Source organism: Marmota flaviventris, chromosome 13, assembly GCF_047511675.1.
Source record: "Marmota flaviventris isolate mMarFla1 chromosome 13, mMarFla1.hap1, whole genome shotgun sequence".
NCBI lineage: Eukaryota > Metazoa > Chordata > Mammalia > Rodentia > Sciuridae > Marmota > Marmota flaviventris.
Window position 1 is genome coordinate 3,516,733 of NC_092510.1, and position 9,892 is coordinate 3,526,624.

A 9,892-nucleotide genomic window follows, 5' to 3' on the forward strand; every position below is an offset into this window, starting at 1 on the left:
TCCTCTTTTTTTGTACCACAGATTGAACCCAGGGAACTTAGTCATTAAATGATATCACAAGCCATTTTTTATATTGGAGAAAAATCTTTCTAAGTTACTGAACTTAACTAAGGCCCAGTTATTAAATGTACCTTGAAATATTTGGGGGGGGGGGGGTTACCAGGGATTAAACTCATGGACACTGAAGCATTGAGCTACATCTTCACTCCTATTTTGTATTTTATTTAGAGACAGCATCTCACCAAGTTGCTCAGGGCCTTGCTGTTGCTAGATTTGAACTCAACATCCTCCTGTCTCGGCCTCCCAAAGCACTCAGATTATAGTTTACAATTTTTAAATTTATATTCTTTTTTTTTCTGGATTTACCATGGGGTACTGTCTTTTTCTAGTGATTTTTCCTATTTCACAAATCCTGTATGTTTGCACTCATATGTTGAAGCTGAAAAAGTTGATCATAAAGAACCACAAAGAGAGAACTTTTTATATCTGTTTTAAAAGACAGTTGGCAAGGAGTGCCGAAAAGCAGTTAAGAGGAAAAAGTAACTCTTAGGTTTTATAGCACATAGTTTGAATTGCATAAGAAATTATTAGACTGTGGACATTCTACCAAGAGTTCACAGGTTTCAAACATCAAAATGACATTTTAGAAGGTAGATATTGCACTGATTTGATCACTACACATGTTCTATTAAAATGCTGAATCCTATATGTAGATAACAATTAAAAATTAAACAATGATTAACACTTCAAGTCAAGTAGCAAAAATAAACAAAGATGGCTGGAAATACAAACCATGTCTCAATAGTAACCTTAAATGTTAATGGCTTAAACACACCAATCAAAAGACATAGGCTAGTAGCCTGGATTAAAAAAAAAAATCCAACAATGTTCTGCCTCCAAGAGACTCAGGAAAAGACAGACTGAAGGTGAAAGACTGGGAAAAAACATACCACTCACATGAAACCTTGAAAGAAAACAGGGTTATCCATACTTATATTAAATAAAGTAGACTTCAAGCCAAAGTTAATCAAAATATATAAAGAAGAACAATTCATACTGCTCAAGGGAACCATACACCAACAAGATATAACAATCATAAATATATATGCCCCAAACAATGGTGCACCTATGTTCAAACAAACTTTTCTTAAGTTCAAGAGTCAAATTGACCACAATATGATCTGGGATGACTTTAACACACCTCTCTCACCACTGAATAGATCTTCCAAACAAAAGTTGAATAAACTATAGAGCTCAATAACAGAATTAATAACTTCAATGACATATATAGAATATATATATAAGACCAGAGGAGGAAGCCCGGCCCCGCCCCATGTGCTAGTCTGGAGGAAACCCATCAACCCTTAAAACCTAAAATCAAACTTTTAATCCTTGAATATTAACAGTTTTCCCATTTTTCTCATGATCTTTTTTTGCATTTTACTTTCACGTTTACTTTTTACTTTTCAGTGAACAGTTCTTTTGTTAATACTTTCATTTAGATTATTTTTCCTATATTTGTGAATGGATTGTGATTCGATTTTAATACTGCTCATTGCTACTGTATATAATTTAAATGATTTAATGTTGACCATTTAACCCATGACATTATTGAACTAATTCTTATGTTTCATTAGTTCATGGAAATTGCTTAGAAACATTATAGAAATAATAGTATCATCTGCATACGCTGTTTGATTTTTGATGAAAATCCTATTTAATATTCCCAAACAATATTTAGAAGTCAGAAAAGCATACATTTTTTTCTTTCTCTAAAACTAAATTGTGAAACACTTCAGTTCACACCATTAAATATGAAAACAGTCCATAGCTGCCCTTAAGTGGATTGAAAAAGAATTTCCTCCAGTTGTAATTGGCCATAGGTTTTACCATAATTTGGTAAGTGATTTGCCAAAAGCTTTGCTCTATCAAAATGATTTTTGGAAACTTCCCATATGACAATGTCCCTCTTGGTCATGAAGTCCAATCATTCTTTTTGTTGTTGTTTTCAGTTTGCTAGATGTTTTGAATATCGGGGTCAACATCTCTAAAAAGATGGTCTGCAATTTCCATTCTTAAGCTGTGTTATCTGGTATTTCTGGCCTTACAGAAAGAATTAGTCAATTTTCTTCTTCTACATTTAGATGTGATCATGAATTATTGTTACTGATTGCTTATTACATGTTTCATAGAAATCACCTGGGAAGGCACCTTTTTAAAAATATGATTACTGTTTGTTTTTTTTTTGGTGGGTCAATTTTTAGAGTTGGGTTTTTGCCAGGTTGGCCTCAAATTCCTTAGCCTAAATCCTCCTCTTGCTGTGGCCTCAAGGTAGTCAAGACTAGTGGCATGTGCTCCCATTTCAGCTTAACTGCAAGTATTTTTATAAGCAGCTGTAAAGTTAAATGTTGATTTGTAGGTCTATTTTATATTTCTTCACATCTGGGTATACTAATGTATTCTATTGATTTCTGAAGTAATTTTCAAAGTTGATGATTATCTAGCAATTTATCTATATTTTGTTGTTTTCCAGGATCGAAACTTTCTTGGTAATTAAGATGGAATAATGAGGAAGCATAATGTGGGAAAATGAGAACCTGGCATTTTGGTGATTGATCTCAAGATACCCTGTGAAGGGTGGAGAGTGTGCACCCATAATCCTGTGAGACAAATAAAGCAGAAAAGCTAAATTATCATTTTATGTAGCCTAATAGTGATTTTGAGTAACTTTTATATATCTTTACACACTTGTTTAATATTTAGGGCAGAATCTAAGTATTTTGCCATATTTAAATTAGGTTATGAGGGGTTTATATTAAATTTTGGTGAGTTGTGTAAGTTTCTTATATTTTGGATGTTGAGCTTTTATCAGACATGGAGCTAAAAACGGTTTTCTTTAACCCAGTCTACTTTTACATTTCATTGATTGATTCCTTTGCTGTACAGAGTCATGTTTAGCTTTATATAGTCTCAGCTGTTTTTCCTTGCACAGTCTCAGCATATTCTATCTAAAACCATTGCCAACACCAATGGTAAAAAAAAAAAATCTCATTTTCTTCTGGAATTTTTATGATTTCAGTTTATATCACAATGAGATATAACCACATGCTTGTGGGCTCAATCCTCAAAATGTTGCTAGGTAACACATACTGCAGAGGATATGCAGAAAAGGAAACACTTGGACATCCTTGAAAGGAATATAAATTTGAATAGACATTAAAAAAAAAAAAAACTATAAGGGTTTTTTTTTTTCAAAAAATTAGAACCCAGACATTGAGAATATACCTGTATTTTTAGAATTCTTTAGAAAAATAGAATACATAAAAATGTACATGTGTATACAGAAGGGAGCTTATTATATTTACTCACATAATCATGAGACTAATAGTCACCAAATGTTTGCCTACAGGATGTCAAAACTGGGAAATTGGTAACAGCTCATTCCAAGAAGCTGGAAGCTTCACAATATAAGCAAGCAAATGAAGCAGCTTTGGTCCAGGATAGAGGAATTATATGATCCTGGTAGATGAAAAAAACAAATAATCTGATCAACAAGTGGGCTAAGGACCTGAACAGATACTTCTCAGGAGAGGATATACAATCAATAAATATATGAAAAATGCTCATCATTTCTAGGAATCAGAGAAATGCAAATCAAAACTACTCTAAGATATCATCTCACTCCAGTCAGAATGACAGCTATTATGAAGACAAACAACAAAAAGTGTTGGTGAGGATGTGGGGAAAAGGTAGACTCATACACTGCTGGTGGGACTGCAAATTGGTGCAGCAAATTTGGAAAGTAGTATGGAGATTTCTTGGAAATATGGGAATGGAATCTCCATTTGACCCACCTATCCCTCTCTTCAGTCTAAGCACAATGGTTTAAAAACATCATACTACAGGGACACAGTCCCATCAATGTTTATGGCACCACAATTCACAATAGCTAAACTATGGAGCCAACATAGATGCCATTCAGTGGATGAATAGATGAAAAAAAAATGTGGCATATATACACAATGGAATTTTACTCACAATAAAAGAATAAAATCGTGGCATTTGCATGTAAATGAATGGGGTTGGAGAAGATAATGATAAATGGAGTTAGCCAATGATACCCCTCTAAAAACAAAAAACAAATGCCGAATATTTCCCTGACATAAGGGGGTTGACTTATAGTGGAGTACGCAGGAGGAGCATAGGAGGAATAGATGAATTTTAGAGGGGTGGGAGGAAAAGGGAGGGGACGGGGATTAGCAAGGATGGTAGAATGTGTCATACATCCAAAATACATGTATGAAGACTTGAATTGGGTGTCAACATACGTTACATTAAAAAAGATACAAAAATTGTGGTATATGTGTGTATTAAGAATTGTAATGCAAAAGAAAAAAAAAAGAATAGCATTAACTTACATTAGGTAGAGGAAAGTGAAAGGAGGGGAAGGCAGGGGATGTGGGAATAAAAAAGAGAATGAAACAGACATTATTACTTTATGTATGTATGTGACTGTATGACCCATGTGATTCTACAATATGTATATTCAGAAAAATGAGAAATTATATCCCATCTATGTATGATATATCAAAGTATATAAATGCATTCTACTGTCATGAATAACTAATTAAAACAAATTTAAAAAAAATTAAAAAGACTCAGGTAGAGCCAATGGTGCAAGTCCCCAAAGGGGACTTCAAGAAGCTTGGAGCATAAGTGAGTGACTGCTTCTCTTGCTTTTTTCCAAATCAAACCTATTGAACATCAATATATATGTTCATTACAGCTATTCCCCATGCTTTCTGCCTCATCCTTTTGGAAGCACACTCACAGACACATACAGAGATCTTCAACACCAATTCTCTGGGTATCTCAATCCACTCAAATGGACAGCTGACATTAACCACTTCAACAATTGAAGGAAATAAAATCCATATTTAGGAATATCTATCCTCCCAAGTTAACCACCATACTATCCACAACCTGAATTTCCAAAGAGTAACTCAGGAAGAAGAACCTATGGTATATTACAGATAATAGATAAAGAAAGTTTTATTATTGTGTTTACACACAAATGTATCAACATACATATATAACTTTTTTCAGTTTTTTACAATTATTTTGAGACAAGGTCTTTTAAGGTGCAGAAGGTGTCACCAAGATGCTAGGCTGGCTAAAAGATAGGGATTCTCCTCCCTCAGACTATCGAGTCCCTAGCAAGACAAAAGAAATGTGTCTCCACACCTCACTTATTACTCAACTTTAAAATAAGGATGATGTATATGGCAGTGTTGCAAAAATTTGAAGGCCAGCCTTAGTAGTTTGGTAACGTTCTGTCTTAAAACTGAAAAATAAATGATGGTGGATCTCTCTCACTTGTAAGGCAACTCTGGGCCAAACCCCAGAAACAAAAGAATATTCTCCAATAACACAGACAAGCTGGAGGACTTTAGGCTAAGTGAGATGATCCAGATGCAGAAATACATTGTATACTCTATGTTCAGAGCCTGAAAGAAAATAGAGTGGATGTGTAGGGAGAGCCTGGTGGTTATCAGGGAGCATCATCAATAATATCACATCATATACTGGAAATTCCAAAAGACAGCAGGATTCTGTTCTTAGTGCAAAATTTGATAATTATGAGAGATGATGGGTTTTATCATCACATAGCAATTGCACATACTTATGGGATTCAGTGTGATGTTTATATATATGTATATACATGTATTCATAATATCCAAACACCCTCTTCTGCCCTTGATGCACCCACACACTCCTCAGCCATACTAATCACTATTGTACTTGCAGATGATATTATATTTGTTAACATGAGATGTGACACTATTGTGTATTTCTTCACTTAGCATGACATTATCCAATTTCATCTATTTTGCTGACCATTAGAGGAGTTTGTATTGATGGCTGAGTAATACACCATGGTGAATATATAATATACTTTCTGGTGGATATGTTCAATTGCTTACCTTCATCACTGGCTTTTTTCTATATTTGTATTGCTAAACATACTGTTATTCAACTTGAATTTATGTAGCAAAAGAAAGCAACAACTACAAAAGAATGAAGAAACTGGGAGCGGGGGTACATACCTGCAATCCCAATGGCTTGGGAAGCTGAGGCAGGAAATTCATGAATTCAAAGACAGACTCAGCATATTAATAGGGACCTATGGAACTCAGTGAGACCCTGTTTCTAAAAAAAATTAAACATGACTGGGGAAGTGGCTTTGTGGTTGAGTGATACTGGGACCTATCCCTAGTATACGCCCAGCCCCCCCCCCAAAAAAAAAAGAATAAAGAAACTAGAAAACTATGTCCTAACCTGATTTTATCAATTGAAAAGAAGCCAAGGCATAAGAAAAATCATATTATTTAAGTTTGTTAATATAAAGTTAATAAGCTATCTCTTTGAATTTTTCACAAAGTGCAATATTTTGAGAGCATTCAGTAGGTTATATTACATGAAAAACTGCTCTTGTGCAAATAATGAAATAAAATATTAGCAAGGTGTGGTGGTGCATGACTGTAATCCCAGTGTCTTTGGAGGCTGATACAAAGCCAGCCTCAACAACTTAGGAAAGGACTAAGCAATTCAGTGAAACCCTGTCTCTAACAAAATTACAAAAAAAGATCAGGAATGTTGCTGAGAGGTTGAGTTCCCCTGGGCTCAATCCACAGCATTAAAAACAAAAACAAAAATAAAAAATAAATAAGACATTAGGCTGCTGAACATTTATATTTTCAGTGTTCCAAATATTTGGCCCAATACTCCCAAGTTCACTTCATCCATCAATTTATAATTGAAATCTCTAGTTATTTGTTTGTGAGAGAAAAGAGACAGAGATATTCCTGAACTCTGCCATTCCTTTGCTAGTTTCTGCCATAAGCTAGGCAAAGATCTGCCCATTGTGATCCCCAAGGTACTGTGGCTCAGTCCTTTCTCTTCATGCAAGGATGCACCTTGAAGAGTGGATGTTGACTTGACTGCTAAAGTGGGGAAGAGGTAAAAGGGAAGTAATGTGTGTGGGTGTGTGGGTGGGTTGTGATAATGATGACTTCTGACCAAGTCCTACCCATGATCATCTTTTTTAAATGTACCCAGTAAATGGTTTATTTTCTTATATATCCTCTGTGATCCTACAGTTAAATGTTAGGGACCTTATTCTTCATACCCAGCTAGCTTAGCATTGCTTTTCTCAGTCTGCTGCCTCACAATTTGAAATACCTAGTTCCCCTTCCTCAGAGCCTTGATCTCATGTCTCTTTTGCTTATATTTTTTTTAATATCTGGGCAATCCTCAAATACTAAGTTGCAGGTGAATCCACATTTGATGTTCCACTTCCAAGGATAAGGATAGACAATTTCTCTCATTGTGGCCTCTACCTTCTATTCACAAAATGGGGACATTATACACGATTGCAAACCTAGATATTATCCTGAGCCAACCTGTAATATGAAAGTCAAGAATTTAATCCCTGGGGCTGGGGCTCAGGGTTAGAGCACCTGCCTAGCACATGTGAGGCACTGGGTTCAATCCTCAGCACCACTTAAAAATAAATATATAAAATAAAGGTACTCTGTCCACTACAACTAAGAAAACAAAAAAGACTAATCCCTGCCAGAGTTTTGATGGCACATGCATGAAACCCCAGCTGCCCTGGAAGCCGAGACTTGAGAGTCACAATTTTGAGTCTAGCCTCACTAACTTGGCAAGACCATCTCTCAAAGAAAAATAAAAATGGGATGATGATAGAGCTCACTGGTAGACCAAACCTAAGTCCTGTCCTCAGGATCACAGGGGAAAGTTTTTGATTCCTATATTTTTTCTATGAGTTAAGGTCACCAACAAAAAGAAGGTGGCTTAGGGATAAAAACAAGCCATGTTAAAAGTTCAAATGTTCACATTTCTTGAAAAGTTTCCAAGTATTTTGCTTTTGATATTATAGTCATTAGAACTGTCTTTAATTTTATGTTTGCTAGTAATTTTCTTATGCACATAAATAACTGATTATATTAAATTTTATTATTGTTCTGAGCTCATCTGTTGCTTCTAATAGTAGTTAGTGAACTCCTACATTAAAAATATACACTTAAAATCCACTTCTACCTCATACCTCATTTTGGAAAACCACAAATGTCAGACAGCAAGAAACACAAGTAAGTTGAAATACCCCTTTGACAAAGGCAAAGATACTGGTGAGAATCTCAGAAAAACTCTATTCCCTAAAAGTCAGAAACCAAGAGAACAAGACCATAATCTCCCCCCACACACATGATTTTATTCTTTTATTGCTGAATAAAATTCCATTGTGTATATATAACGCATATATATTTTTTTTTATCCATTAATCCACTGAAGGGCATCTAAATTGGCTCCACAGGATATCTGGGTAAAATGGTGTTTCCATTCTCAGAATTCCAAGGAATCTTCCTACTGCTTTCCATATTGGCTACACCAATTTGCAGTTCCACCAGCAGTGTATGAGTGTACCATTTTCCCCACAGCCTCACCAACACTTGTTTTTGTTTGTCTTCATAATAGCTGCCATAATAAAAGTTTTATTATAGTAAAATTCACAAACACACACACACACTAACAGACTCAGGTTTTGCTTTGGTGTCTCTGGACAAGACCATATGGAGTAGGAACCTACAAATACAATGTCGTCCTACTGCCAGTTAAGAGTAGGAATTGGTCCATGGGCAGAATTCTGGAATCACCCAGAGTATCTCCCATAAACTTGAGGAGAAAAGCGGGTGTGAGGCCTAGAGATGTTAGAGAAGCCTCACTTTTTTCCTGCCCCCTTCTTGATAGTGATTTCTGGGCGAATAAACTTTCTTCTACTTTGATTACATTTTATGTATTATCTAAAAATCCTCTCTCGCAAGAACACAAGAGCCAAGAAACACAACATAACCTCCATATCCCTGGGATCACAACCAGCTACAGTGTCAGATCTCTTATTGCTTTACTTATTTACTCACTTCATTTGATCTATTCATTAATACAGGTGGACACCAGAAATCGTTCTAGGTCCTGTTGGAAGGTAACAGTCACACACCTACACACAGTATCCTAAGGGGAGACTGTTGAAACAGAAAATCTGACCCTTCATTGTTCATGAATACTCCCCCAATATCAGAACTTTGAATACATTATTTTGAGGCTGGGTCTTGCTAAGAGACCAACTGTGGCCCCAGACTTGAGATCCTCCTGAAGCAGCCTTCCGAATGCCTGGCCTTACAGACATGTGCTACCAAACCTTGTTGTTTGCTTATTTTAAAAAAATGCATAGCTGCTGGTTATATCCATCCAGTGATGTATGTGATATCAGACCCCAAACAATAAAAACCCCACACAATTCCAAAGCTCAAGTCTGACTCTGGCTGTGAGAGGTTATGTGATAAGAAGGGATTCCAGGGAGAGAGAGGGACATCAGCTCAGAGAAAGTAGGTTTCTTGGTTTTCATGGCAGAAAAGAACTTCATTTGTCAGGCGCATGGACAGAACTATTTAGAAAGTAGATCCATATTCAGGAAAGAACATGAGGAGCCAGGAATTCAGTGAGGCCGGTAGCATGCTTGCCCTGCATGCACAAGGTCCCAGGTCCAATCCCCAGCACCACAAGAATAAAGAAAGGAAAAAATGTGAGAAAGCCCTAAAAGGAGAGAAAGCAAATACAGGGTCTGAGGTGTTGCTATTTGGAGAGGGACATTTAAGAGGGGCTGGACTAGAGATGGGGCCAGAGCAGACTTCTGTAATTTCTCACCCATTTTTCTAAGCTTGCTCATATCATGCTACTATTTAGGGGTCCAGGAAGCTGGTCTAGAAGAAATGCTGCATTGCAGGGAGTTGCTTTTTTAAAAAATCTGATC